Source organism: Muntiacus reevesi, chromosome 3 (assembly GCF_963930625.1).
Source record: "Muntiacus reevesi chromosome 3, mMunRee1.1, whole genome shotgun sequence".
In the NCBI taxonomy this organism is placed as follows: domain Eukaryota; kingdom Metazoa; phylum Chordata; class Mammalia; order Artiodactyla; family Cervidae; genus Muntiacus; species Muntiacus reevesi.
In genome coordinates, this window is record NC_089251.1 from 248,350,454 (window position 1) to 248,365,271 (window position 14,818).

Genomic DNA, 14,818 nt, shown 5'->3' on the forward strand with positions numbered 1-14,818 from the left:
TAAGAAAAATATACTAGTTTCAGGATTGTAAAAAAAAAATGAAATTACTGTATATGTAAAATACATTAAGTACAGAGCACAGCACTCATACAGTATCCAGTTTATTATAAGTTTTACTGTGTTTTATTTTGACTTTAAATGCACATTTTCCTAATAATCCTAATCTTACTACCTCCTTTATTTTTAAAGTCTGAAGGTGAGAATTAGTTAAACTTTTAGACAGAAGTTTTTTTTTTATTAATCTTTAACCCATGAATTTGATGTTATCCCCTCAAGTTATCTGGTACACGTTTAGTTCATCAGTGTAAGGAAGTGAGAAAAATGTAAGCTCAGCTTTAAGGATGAAAGCAGTAGTTTTTAATTGTTGCCCACTCCCAGCAGACACGGGACTTCCCAAGAGGCACAGTGGTAAAGAATCTGTCTGCCAAAGCAGAAGATGCAACAGACACAGGTTCAATCCGAGTCAGAAAGATTCCTTGGAGCAGTAAACAGCAGCCCACTCCAGTATTCTTGCCTGGAAAATTCCACGTACAAATGCACAGCACACATGACAGATGTTCTTCACACATATCACCACTCCCAAGAGTATACCAGAGTTTTGATGAAATTCCTCGAAGTTGATGAGATACATGAAGAGCATCGCAGACGTCTCAATACTGTATTCATGAAAGTACATTATGAGTGCAGATGGCCCTATGGATTCAACCAACCTTGGATCAAAAATATTTGGGGGAACAGGACTTCCTTGGTGGTTCAATGGTTAAGGCTCTGTGCTTCCAATGCAGGGGGCACAGGTTCAGTCTCTAGTCAGGGAAGTTCCGATATGCCAAGCAGTGTGGCAAAAAAAAAAAAAAAAAAAAAAAATTGGGGGAAGAAATTCCAGAAAGTTCTAAAAAGCAAATCTTGTGTTTGCCTCCAGCTGGCAACCATTTACACAGCATTTACACTGTATTAGGTATCATAAGTAATGTAAAGATGATTTAAAGAACATGGGAAGATATACTTAGGTTACAATGCCATTTTATATATGGGACTTGAGTATCAGTAAATTCCGGTATCCACAGGGGATCCTGGAACCAAACTTCCACAGATACTGAGGGATGACTGTATGTGAACAGTGAAATTAGCCCAATGTTTCAAAATGTTCTTTAATAAAAATAACAGTAGTCCAATTTTTAAGTCAAACTTCATTTCTCAAGTGAGTCTTGATTATTGCCAGACCTCTACTTCCTAGGTGATGCAAGATAAACAAGTTCTTATTTTAAAGTTTAAAGTTATAATAGAACAAGATTAGAAATATATAAACACAAAGACCTTACAGATTAATGGTTATGAATAAGAACAGTGCTAATCCAAGTTTTTACCAATAACATTATTTTAGACTTGGTAATCATATCAGTTATGTGAAATAACATCTCCAGCATTGTTTTTGCTCAAGGCAGATGTGTAAAATGCGCTTCTTGATCACTGCTTTTCCTCACTAAAAACTTATCTCTGTAAGAATAAAAAGATTAAATAGAAATTCAGAGCTCAACAAGAATTAAAATAATTCACGATCACCACTCAGGAGTACATCAATAATAATTTTTCATTTTGAAGAGGGCACAAATAACAGATTATGTACAATTCCCATAACAACACTAGTAAGCTTACCTCCTCCCACACCATACAAAGTATGTCAAAATTCAAGTAAATGAAAGGAGATATTATCTCAGAAGTAACCCTCATTCCAATAACCATACTTCACAATCATTAAAATCTATCTTACAAAGATAAAAGATATCAGTGATTCTCAACAATGTGATTGAGAAATGATGTTGTACTTATAGTAAATAATTAGTAAAGAAATCAAAAGCACAAATATCAGAAATATTGTCTTTAAATTAAATCATCTCTTCCACTGAGGAGGGGAAATGAAAGTTCTCACTGAAATGTTTAAGGTGGGATTGGTGAAGCAGAAGAAAATGATAACTGGATTGCATAGAAATCACAGCATCATAATTTTATCGTTTCAGTGATTTCTGCTAACACTATTCTAGCATGTATCCAACAAATAAATGGAAACTCACTAACCTAAACAATATAATTAGAAAAAAACTAAGTTATAAAACTGGAATGTCAAAAATTTAGGTTCCATGAGGCAAACTAAAGAATGTTTAGGGAACACATTTATAAACTTAAGGTATTTTATTAAGGTATTATATTATTAAGGTAGCCATATATTACCAAAATACACCTGGTGATTTACTAACTGGCTTTTGCCAATTACAATCATTCCCACCTGTCTTTCTCTACTAATCTTCTTGAGACTCTCTCCAATAATAAGCTACTATTACTGTTGGGACTGGGCTTCTCCGGTGGCTCAGTGGTAAAGAATCAGCCTGCCAAGCAGGAGAGACAAGTTTGATCCCTGTTTTGGGAAGATCCCCTGGAAAAGGAAATGGTAATAACCCACTCCAGTATGCCTGCCTAGGAAATCCCAAGGACAGAGGAGCCTGTCCATGGGGTCACAATGAGTTGGACACAATTTAGCAACTAAACAACAACAGCTGTTGGGAGTGCTTTGTATTCCTTGGATATTGTGACAGAAAAAATGACTGAGAATCACCATCTTTGTTAAGACACAGACTGCAGACATGGGTGAATAGGCCTAGCCCCCAAGCATTTATTCACATCCTTTCTTGTTGCAAAAAAATGTTTTTAATTACTACAATTACCAAAATGCCAAGAAGAGGGAAAAAAAGCATCACTAAACATAAAAATGTAAAGGAATGTATCAGTTTCAAGCTTGTTAAGAAGAATTAAGTGAAAGTAATATTTATGTATTTACAATTACAATATATATGTAAAATAATTCCAATTATTGCTGGCCTTAAAGATCCACAAACTTCCTTAAATTTCTTTGAAACTATACCTTACACTAACTTTTAACTTTAAGAAACAGAAATAAGATGTTTTGTGGGATTGGGCCCTAGATATGAACAGGTGAATACTATTACTACTACCTCCTCATTAAATTACATTAAGAGAACATGAGGAATTTTATGTACGTTCTTAGTCTTAATAGGTGTGCGAATAAGATAAACACAGAAATATAGTGAGTTAAACTACTGACTATAACTGCTAATTTGTTTTATTTACAGTACATTTTAATTAGAGACTAGAAAAACATTTTATGTTTTTAAAAAATAAATTACTGCTACTCACGGGGTTTTCAGTGAAAGACTGGTGAAAATCTGGTTTTAAATAGGGAGACTTCAACTACTTTACCTTGTCGGAGGACATTACAGTAAGACTATTAAAGAGAAAGAAGTACCAGTTTAGAGTCTTATTTCATAATGGAAGGAAGAGGTTGAAAAAAAAAAAAATGAGTGAAAACAGCACGTACAGTGGGACAGTTTACTTGATCTAACATGATCTAACAACAATTTACCAGCAGAGAACATACAAATCATTAAACCCCAACTTTTCCAAAAAACAAAAATTTAAGTAGAAAAAATGTAGATGATTAATTGAAAGTTAATGCTAATTATAGGTAGTAGGAATTTGAGGCAGAGTACATTGTTTTTAAAAAACGAAATTCATACAGCTTCTAAATCCTAAATACAAATACTCCAATTTATTAAAGAGCTGACAGAATAATTTCTACTGTTAATCTTAGTTTTAAAATATGAAACAAATATTCCAAGTAAAGTAAATGCAGGAATTTCTGGATTACATATCTAATAGATAATATAGTGCCCCAAATATGAAATAAACATTCTAATAAGATGTTTTAAAAAGAACTTCTAGAAAATAATCAAATCTGCAGAAGGTATTATGTACCTTAAAAACATATGCACAAAAGCACCTGAAAGCTCCGTCCTTACTGACAATTAAAAAACAAGCACTTATGTTCTAAATTACCACAATATTTTATTTTAGTTAAAAACCTAATGGTGGCAACATCCTCTCAGAATAAGATTAAACATGTCTTGGGGAAGCAGCATACACAGCACTGTAATTCTGGACTATTCTCACAGATTATTTTACAAAGATTAGGATTCAATTATTGATGGCCTTAATTCTGTTTGATCTGAAGAAAAGCATCTATTTTTTTTTAAACATACTTTACAATGATGTCCCTGCCGCTTTGAGAACAGTGTTCTTAGTAGATTCTTCAAGTCAGTGTAATCAATTACAAAATATAATTGCTATTATATTTGTCTTTCAGGGCACTTAACCACATAGGGATGACTTTCTAAGAAGCTTCTCACCTTCATAGTTTTGGTACAAAAGACCAAAGATATAGGCTTTAAGATAATGACTAGAAAGACTACTGACAGTGGTTATAAATTTCTTCAGATAGGACAAAAAATGTGCTCAGTGGAACAGTTTTTGTTCTGATTTCAAATGTATACATTAAGTGTATCTGTTACTGTCTCCAAGTTTTAAAATTCCTTAGAAATTGTTACTTTCACACAATAACAGGTATTAGTCAATAGCCTAAAGTACATCAGGAGTAATCCCTTTTACTCCATCATATTCACAGTAGTTTTGCTCTTGGCCTGGCCAGTTTTAAAACTCTTCATTAAGCAAAGGCAAAGATAACTTTATACGATCTAAGGGCACAAAAATAGTCCCCATCTCTTTCACTCTCTCCCTCCTTCTAGCGTCAGTTTAACCACTGAACACAGAACCCAAACCCACATACACACACTCTCGGTACTGGTCCCCAGGGCATCAATTTAAAAAAAAAAAAAGGAAAGGTTATACCCCTACAGATTCTCTGCAGTCTACCCAGGAAGGTTTTTTAAAATTAAAAAAAAAAAATGGGGAAAATACTAGAATCAATCTGCACCCGCACCTCAGCCCCGCCCCATCGGGAAAAAGTGGGGGGTGGCGGGAGAGTGAAGGGGCAGAAAGGACAGAAAAGGCCAAGACTTCCAACTCCCAGGTTCTCCATTCCATTTGTTCCGTCAGCTTCCACCGCAGCCAGAGACCCTGACCCTATTTTCAACCGCGCGTCCAGTTCCTCCCCACGCCACCATCATATACAGTGCCCAACCAGTGAGTGCAGAGACCAGAGCCGGCCCTCTTCCTGTTCCATTCCAGAACTAGCGGGGTTTCCCTGCGCCCTCTGCGACTCCGACATGTGCCCCTGGGACCTCTGAACTGACCAGAGACGGGGAAGGTACATCGGGGGAGGGGTCTAAGAGAAGCCGTTATTCCTTTTTCCTCCACGTTAGGAAAGCGCGCGAGCGGGGAGGGGCCGGAACAACAAATGCCAGTTACCTAACGGTCCGGCCTGGCCAGTCCGGCTCTTGAAGCCGACGCCGCGCGGGCCGCAGAGGCGGCAGCACAGCCACAGCCGCCCCGAGGGCTAGGCACACAGGCAGGAGAGCCCGAGGTGATGGGAAGCGGGGGGTGGGGACTATGGTGAGCGACGTCGCCATGTTAGTGCCTTCTTTCTCCGTATCCCTACAGTCTCCAGTCCTGCGGCCCTCTCCTCATCACTACTCACCTTTCCAGCTCACTAGTTCATGCTCTTTTCGGTCGTTGGGAAGACCCAAGCTCCGCGGTGTTTACAAACTACCCCTAGAGGAAAGGGCTGAACCGCACTTTAAAGGCCACGGGCTCCCACAGGCTTCCGTCCTCTCTCGCGAGATCGGACTGACAACCCTTCTCTCCGCCCCACTCCCGGCATCCCTCCTTTCTTCACGCGCCCCTCCCCTACACGCACACGCCCCTTCTAGCCTTCCTTCACATGGAGCGCCTCCGGGTCAGGTGGTTCCGTCAGGCTTAAGAAAGCGGGTGGGACTTCAGGAGGGCAGGGAAAGGGGGGCGGGAACCAAGGGATACTCGGGTGCTGATTATTGGATAAAGAACTCGAAGGGCGGGAAGCAGTTATGGAGGGGGCGGGACCAGAGTGTCAAAAGAGCGGTGTCTCTGTAACCCGCGAGCAACTGAAGGCTGTGATTGGCAGACGGCTGGGAGGCGGGCGCGAGTGTGGGGTGCCGGAGCAGGTGGATGTTGAGGTCGCGTGAGGTTGATGGTGAGCAGGAAGGAAAGGTGAACTCTGGGAAGGCTGCGAGCGGCGGGAGAGAAAGCAGGAGTCCTCTGAGCCCAGCTCTGGAAACCTGGTATTTCCGTTGCTGTCACTTCCCGGTCCTAGGTAGAAAGGAGAGTAAAGCGTAGGGAGGCGTTCACCGTAACCCACCTTCCGGCTACAACTGAACCCTGAGACGGAGAGCTTCGGTTTAGAAGAAGCGGAGTGTGATGAAATTAACTCTCGAGCCCCCAACAGGTCTGAAATGGGAAAGCAACATGTCAGTTCTGAAAATAAACGAGAAAGCCTTTACTGTGAATGGCATTTATTCGAATTTTACTAAGCTGTAGCTGAAACTGATTCCTCCGGCTCTTAGCGCGCCCTGTACGTGATTTTAGCATATAATTATGTTCAGAGTAACTTACCAAAAGGAAATAACAGTGCTTTACACTATATCTCCCTAACTTAAAATAGTAACAGGGACTTGTTTATAAGAGAAAAGCTTCCATATTATGGTGTATCCTATTTTATCAATTTTCCCTTACTAAGTAGTTATAGACAAAAATACATCAATTTTAGTAGAGATAATTTCAAATATTTAAAACATCAACAACTCCGTGTTAGCACTGTAGAGAAAACCAAAGGACACTAATATGGCATAGAAATAACGCTCGTACCATGTTACTATCCTGCTACTTCACAGGTCGATGCAATACCAAGAAAATATCTCTCAAACTTTGAAGGTACCTGTTTAAAAAGTGTGTGTGGGGGGGGGGGTCATTTGATTAATATGAAGGACAAAAGATATATTTATTGCACCGCAGTTGACACAGATACACTGTTACAAACAGAAGTAGAAATCTGTGATTCTTTTTACAACTTAAATGTTTCAAATGTTAGCTGTAGGGATATTGGTTGTTCAATAAATACACACTGGCACGTTGAAAAGTATGATAGGGACCCCTGCAAAAAATCTGCATTAGTTTTTTAAAAGCACATTTTTTCCAGTGCCTTCTTTTCCACTTATTAAGTGATGATTTATAGTCTGTAGCAAAATTATGAGTTGAGTTTACATATGAACATATTTGCTTGACAATAAAAACTTTGCCTGCTAATGCAGGAGACATAAGAGACATGGTTTCAATCCCTGGGTTGGGAAGATCCCCTGGAGAAGAGAATGGCAACCCACTTTAATATTCTTGCTTGGAAAATCCCATGGACCAGAGAAGCCTGGTGAGCTTTAGTTCATGGGGTCCCAAAGAGTCAGACACAACTGAGCAACTAACACTTTCACTTTCATGAGCGTTAACTGTACTCTCCAACATCTCCAAACTCAAGTGAAACAGAAACTGTTGGAAGATTGTGGAACATGTATTTGACAGTTAAAGAACCTGCAGTTCAGTAAAGATATCTGGTATTTAGCAGGTTTCCGGCCTGTATGCCTGTATGTGAGTCAACAAACCGCTCTTTTAAAACTAATTTCATTACTCAGGAGACCTGAAAGAAGACAAATTATTGACACAGTTTATGTCTCAAGTTAAAATGAAAGTACCACCCCTATATGTTAGTAACACTGTAGTACTGTTAATGTAGTGTAACATTGATTATTTATTAAAAATAATCAATGTAAACATTGATTATTAAATCCCTCAGGAGCTCAGGGATTAGATCTGATAGAGTACCTGAAGAACTATGCATGGAGGTTCGTAACATTGTACAGGAGGCAGTGATCAAAACCATCCCCAAGAAAAAGAAGTGCAAAAAGGCAAAATGATTGTCTGAGGAAGCCTTGCAAATAGTTGAGAAAAGAAAGAAGTGAAAGACAAAGGAAAAAAAGATATACCCACCTGAATGGAGAGTTCCACAGAACAGCAAAGGGAGATAATAAAGCATTCCTAAGTGAAAAATGCAAAGAAATAGAGGACAACAATAGAATGGGAAAGACTAGAAATCTCTTCAAGAAAATCAGAAATACTGAGGAAACATGTCATGCAAAGATGGGCACAATAAAGGACATAAATGGTAACGGACCTAACAGAAGCAGAAGATATTAAGAAGAGGTATCAGGAATACACAGAAGAACTAAAACAAGATCTTAATGACCTGGATAACCACAATGGTGTGTTTGATCAGTCACCTAGACCCAGACATCCTGGAGTGTGAAGTCAAGTGGGCCTTAGGACACATCACTATGAACAAAGCTAGTGGAGGTGATGGAATTCCAGCTGAGCTATTTCAAATCCTAAATCGACTGAGTGGATCACAACAAACTATAGAAAATTCTTAAAGAGAATACCAGACCTCCTGAGAAACCTGTATGCAGGTCAAGAAGCACAGTCAGAACGGACATAGAACAAAGGACTGGTTCAAAATTGGGAAAGAAGTACAAGGGTGTATACTGTCACCCTGTTTACTGTATACTGTCACATGTCACTCAGTATACCCTGTATACTGTCACATGTCACTCATTTATAAGTGAGTTATAAATGTTATAGCATTTCAAATTAGATGAATTTTAAAAAATATTTTCCATTCACTTATGTCAAGAATTTGAAATTCTTTTCTCCAGTTTTGATTCATTTTCAATTGGCAGTAGGTTTGGTTTTAAATTTCTCCTCTTCATTCCTCCTCCTCCAGTACTTTGCCAAGTTGATAATCATCTACATAATGGGTTAAAATATATTTTTAAAGAAGTCTTTGGGAGTCCTTTTAGACAGAAGAATCATTAGTAATACAGATGGTACCCTGATCTGTTGTGAGGATACATTTTGCTAATTTTCTAAGGAAAATATATCAAAACTGAAAATACATAAAGGAGGTCAGAGGAGGATTTCCCTGTCTGTCCAGTGGTTAAGATTCCATTCTTCTAATGCAGGGAATTTGGGTTCAGTTCCTGGTTGGGAAACTAAGATTCCACATGCCATGCAGCCAAAAAATTAAAAACTTTTTTAAAAATGAAGGAGGTCAGAGGGAAAAATGGGTGGAATGAATGCAAGTCTGTTATATATACATGTAGCAGTTTAGCATAGCAAAGTAGCTCACTTTGTCTACATCTAGTTCCACAACAGTTCCTTCACTATGGCTTTACTGCAATGGAGAAAACATTCGGTGTGGACAAAATGAAGTCAGTATTTTCAGTTCTGATCCTGTGAACTTGTAAGCTCACTATTTATGCATAGTCTCACAAAAATTTTCTCACTTTCTCATTTCTCAATATCCCTGAGAGCTCTAAAGTTCTCTGCAAGTTGTTTTTTTTTTTTTTTTTTACAAGGGCAGGAAACTTCTGGACTGCTTCTTTGCCTGTCTCATTGTTCCACATATGTATCTATCTAACTTACTCGTAGGAAAATTAGTGAGGACCTGGTGAACCACCTTTAAGAAACTAGCATGACTTCTGAATAAAACTGGTATTCATTCAATACAAGGAGACTATTTGAAAAAAACTCCTTTCTGTTGAAACAAGTGTCCATTACTAAAGAAACACAAGAAACAATGGTGGCCTCTAAATGCTCTCAAAACTTTCCCAATGCCACAGAGTGTTATGTTTCCATCTTATTTAGAAGTATTTATGTGATTATTCATCCATAAATCTGTTATTGCTCATAAGAATGCTACTAAAACCCTACTATATATACAGATAGATAAATATCTATCTATAAAAAGAGTAAAATGGGAAGATTTAATTTATAAGATGTAGTTTCTGTTTGTAACTAAACAAAACATAGCATAGTCCAGGGCATCCCTTATGTCTGCCTTGGACTAGGGGAGTCTCTACATTTTCACAGTTATCCTCAAGGTGCAACTCAGTACAGTGGTTTAGATTTTGCCTGTGGAATCAGGAAGGGTATGTTTATGTGTGTCTGTGTGGTGTGAAGCAGACTTAATTACTCACCCACCTGATATCTGAAAGTAGAGAACTGCATAACCTAAAACCCTTTAGTTGATTTTTGGGGTAGCTTCTATCTCATGGCTTCTGTCTCTTACACACTGCCAGAGTTTTCTTGTACACTGACAACCATGACCTATGAAAGTTATCTCTCAGCACCTATTCTCACTATGGAAATTTCCATTCTGAACATTTCAAGTGCAAGGAAGACCACTACACACCTCCCACCCCTCAAAAGAATTTATCATTGTGTGTGGCATTGTGGAGCTGTATTTATCTTCAAATTACACCAATAAGCTTATGCCAGCTTCAGTGACACCAGCCCAAAGAGAAAGAATGGCATTTAAGGCCTCATTTTCATCCTTCATCTCAATAACTTCTCTTATCTCTCTCATCCCACTCCCTACAAAGAGGGTTTGTCATCATTATGGTCTGCTTTCCACACACTATTAAATTACCAGTAAAAGTAGATAGAACTACTCCCAGAATAAAGACTTTTATCTGTCCTTTGTGTCTACCCTTCCTGGCTCCCCATATCTAGTCTACTTATCAACCTGAGGCCCAAATAAGACCAAAATCATGAGTTCCTTATTTATCAGAAACCAAAGTAGGTCTGGTCATATGGACTCTCCTGGGCCCTAGCTAATACCTAGCTCTTTCCAGTTACCTTCTTACCTTGGATACAGTCTCTCAGGTTCCTGTCAACCAAATGCTTTGTCTATTTTTCATCAAGTGTCAATATTGATGGAGCATAAAACATGCTCAATATGTCAGGCACTGTTCCTGACCCTAAGACCACAACAATAAATAAGACAAAGTCCTCTAAGCAAATCCTCATGGTGGGAGGAAGGGGCAATACAGTACCTATATAAATAATCAGATAACTCAATGGTTAGTGCTATGGAGAAAATAAAGCAGGAGTGTGATGACATGCAGTATTATAAGCTTACTCCTTTTATACAACTTTACAGGACTTGAGAACTACAGATAGTTTAGACCTCTCTAGAGAAGTAGATGGGCTTCCCTGGTGGCTCAGATGGTAAAGCATCTGTCTGCAATGCGGGAGACCCGGGTTTGATCCCTGGGTCAGGAAGATCCCCTGGAGAAGGAAATGGCAACCCACTCCAGTACTCTTGCCTGGAAAATTCCACGGATGGAGGAGCCTGGTAGGCTACAGTTCACGGGGTCACAAAGAGTCGGACACGACTAAGGGACTTCACTTTAAGATACAAGTCTTGAGGGAATAATACTGAGCTGTCCAGCATCCGAGAGATTCAGCCAACCTATGCAGCTGTTTGAGGAAGCAAACCCTGTGACTTTTCTATAAGAGGAGCAGATTCTGGTATTTCCATGGCTTGGAATTGCTGACTAAATGCTTTTTGTTCAAAAGCAGCCACTGACAACAACTATGAGTCCTTTTAGGAGTCTCTACCAAGATCTGCTGCAGGATGATAGCTAATGCTAATAGGCAGAACAATCAGGAGCTCTTGGATTTATGAGTCCCTGTTAATCTTAGGTCAGTTCTTCCCTTCATTATTGTTGAGAAAGCTCTAAATTACAAAACATCTAAGAGACAGATTACTTATATCATTTGGGAGAAAGAAGTATAGATTCTTGCCAAGAACCTATGCCAATTTTTTGAGATTATAGAGACTGATAGCCAAAAGGATATGACCTAGGGAGACAGATTACTCTCAACCTAAGAAATTGACATTTCTATAGATTTTTTGAGATGTGTATTGAAGCCTCTTTTCCCTCTGACAAATTAGACCAGTGGTTCTCAACTTCCTGACTTTGGGACCCTGTACCTCATAACAACATGTTACCATAAGTAACATTTTGGGGAAAAATAATATATTTTCCAAAACAAAAGGAATAAAATTATTTTCATTTTTGCGAACTATTATGTCATGCTTAAGAGAAGATAGCTGCATTATTTATCTTCTTCTGCACTTGATTTGCAGTTGGGAGTATATGATGAAAATCTAGCCTCACGGAGTTATGTAAATGGAAAAGAGGACCTCATGAACTCCCTGAAGGGCTCTTGGGGCTCTCAGAATTCTCAGACCACACTTTAAGAATCACTGGATTAGTGGTACATTGCAATAGGGAGGAGAAAATAAGTCTCCCAACGAGTGAGTTGACAGCTTTTTGAGAGATAAAGAAGTCTGAGTCACGGCATGCTGGCAATTGTAGTATTCTGGTAGTGCTTCTTTGAGGAGCACTGTAAGCTTTTGAGTTTAATGTATTAATATATACAGATAATCTGGGTTCCTTGTTAAAATTCAGATTCTGATTCAAAAGATCTGCTGTGAGGCTCCAGAACCTATAGTTCTAACAAGCTTCCAGATGATACTAATGGTGCTGATCCATGGACATCACTTTAAGTAGCAATATTCAAGTAAATTATGATATATACATCACCACAAAACCTATAGGACTATACACAAGTGAGCTTCTGTGTGTAAGGAAAGTGTAGGACGGGACAGGTGGAGGAAAGAGAGAAGTATAAATAAACTATATACATGCTATATACTTAAAAAAAAAAAACTATTAAGATGCTACTGTTTCTTATAAATCCTATTCAGTTCAGTCACTTAGTCACGTCTGACTCTGCAATCCCATGGACTGCAGCACACCAGACTTCCCTGTCCATCACCAACTCTTGGAGCCTCCTCAAACTCATGTCTGTCGTGTTGGTGATGCCATCCAACCATCTCATCCTCTGTCATCCTCTTCCCCTCTCCTTCAATCTTTCCCAGCATCAGGGTCTTTTCCAATGAGTCAATTCTTTGCATCAGGTGGCCAAAGAATTGGAGTTTCAGGTTCAGCATCAGTCCTTCCAATGAATAAATTGTATACTATGACAGATTTTCACTACTACTTGTTAACTGTCAAAGCAAGCTAAGGCATAACGTTGCTATGTTTGTTGAGGCAGAGGAGAATGGTATTAGATCTGAAAAAAAAATAATTTTTGCCCCTAATAATTTGGCAAGTAGTGATAGAACTGTCTCTGAAGTTCATAGTATTATCAATAGAGTAATACCATGAAATTATGAAATTTATATATTCTCAGAATGTAGAGAAATTCAGCAACTCATTATTTCATGTGTAGAAACCACATTTTTAAAAGGTTTTGCAAAGGATCAGTTCAGTTCAGTTCAGTCGCTCAGTCATGTTTGACTCTTTGCAACCCCATGAATTGCAGCAGGCCAGGCCTACCTGTCCATCACCAACTCCCGGAGTTTACTCAAACTCATGTCCATCGAGTTGGTGATGCCATCCAGCCATCTCATCCTCTGTCATCCCCTTCTCCTTCTGCCCCCAATCCCTCCCAGCATCAGGGTCTTTTCCAATGAGTCAACTCTTCGCATGAGGTGGCCAAAGTACTGGAGTTTCAGCTTCACCATCAGTCCTTTCAATGAACACCCAGGACTGACCTCCTTCAGGATGGACTGGTTGGATCACCTTGCAGTCCAAGGGACACTCAAGAGTCTTCTCCAACACCACAGTTCAAAAGCATCAATTTTTTGGCGCTCAGCTTTCTTCACAGTCCAACTCTCACATCCATACATGACTACTGGAAAAACCATAGCCTTGACTAGACGGACCTTTGTTGACTTAAGTTTAAACGTCTCTGCTTTTTAATATGCTGTCTAGATTGGTCATAACTTTCCTTCCAAGGAGTAAGTGTCTTTTAATTTCATGGCTGCAATCACCACCTGCGGTGATTTTGGAGCCCCAAAAAATAAGTCTGACACTGCTTCCACTGTTTCCCCATCTATTTCCCATGAAGCGATGGGACCAGATGCCATGATCTTAGTTTTCTGAATGTTGAGCTTTAAGCCAACTTTTTCACTCTCCTCTTTCACTTTCATCAAGAGGCTTTTTAGTTCCTCTTCACTTTCTGCCATAAGTGTGGTGTCATCTGAATATCTGAGGTTATTGATACTTCTCCCAGCAATCTTGATTACAGCTTGTGCTTCTTCCAGCCCAGCGTTTCTCATGATGTACTCTGCATATAAGTTAAATAAGCAGGGTGACAATATACAGCCTTGATGTACTCCTTTTCCTATTTGGAACCAGTCTGTTGTTCCATGTCCAGTTCTAACTGCTGCTTCCTGACCTGCATATAGGTTTCTCAAGAGGTGGGTCAGGTGGTCTGGTACTCCCATCTCTTTCAGAATTTTCCACAGTTTATTGTGATCCACACAGTCAAAGGCTTTGGCATAGTCAATAAAGCAGAAATAGAGGATAGTACTGCAATAAAACAAACTTTTCTTTACTTGTCATGCAAACAAAATCATATTAGCTAAAATGATCAAATAGAATTTTAAACTTACAGTAGAAGCTTGAGAGGGTTGATTCTTAAATGTTATTTCCCATTTCTCCGTAATTCTTCCTTAGGCTTAACTTCAATAACATTAATTTCTACCCAACTTTAGCCATTCAGCAACTTAACCACAAAATTCCATCATTCCTTGCACCTACCTTACTTCTGAGATCTTGAACACTGAAATTTAAAGAACTTGTCTAAACATTGAAAGGATCTTCAACCTTATTGAAATCTCTAGGCCCTTAATCCCTCCCTTTCAAGTTTTTGATAAAATACATGTAAAATATACCATCTTAACCATTTTAAGTATACATTTCAGTCATTAAATACATTCATAGTATTGTGCAAGCATCACCACCATCCATCTCCATAATTCTTTCCATCTGGTAAAATTAAAACTCTACACCCATTAATATATAGCCCCTCCCCCCAACCTTCCCCACCTCAGCCCTTAGCAACCATGATTCTTTTTGTCTCCATGATTTTGACTATTCTCATATAAATATATATAATATATATATATATATATTTTTTTTTTTTTTTTTTGAGGAACACTATACTATTTTCT

The 14,818-nt window shown here is 38.8% G+C and overlaps 1 protein-coding gene across 3 annotated transcripts in view; it reads right to left on the reverse strand.

Annotated features, from left to right (window-relative positions):
* The window catches only part of ATF2 (activating transcription factor 2), an 80,326-nt gene extending 74,661 nt beyond the window's left edge, over window positions 1-5,665 (reverse strand). The window contains exon 1 of one of the 3 annotated variants that reach the window (XM_065931790.1): window positions 5,504-5,665. The gene's annotated coding sequence lies outside the window, so the exon portion shown is untranslated. The remainder of the gene's footprint in view (window positions 1-5,503) is intronic. The other 2 variants (XM_065931789.1, XM_065931788.1) reach the window with 2 other exon arrangements.
* Window positions 5,666-14,818: the final 9,153 nt, after the last annotated feature.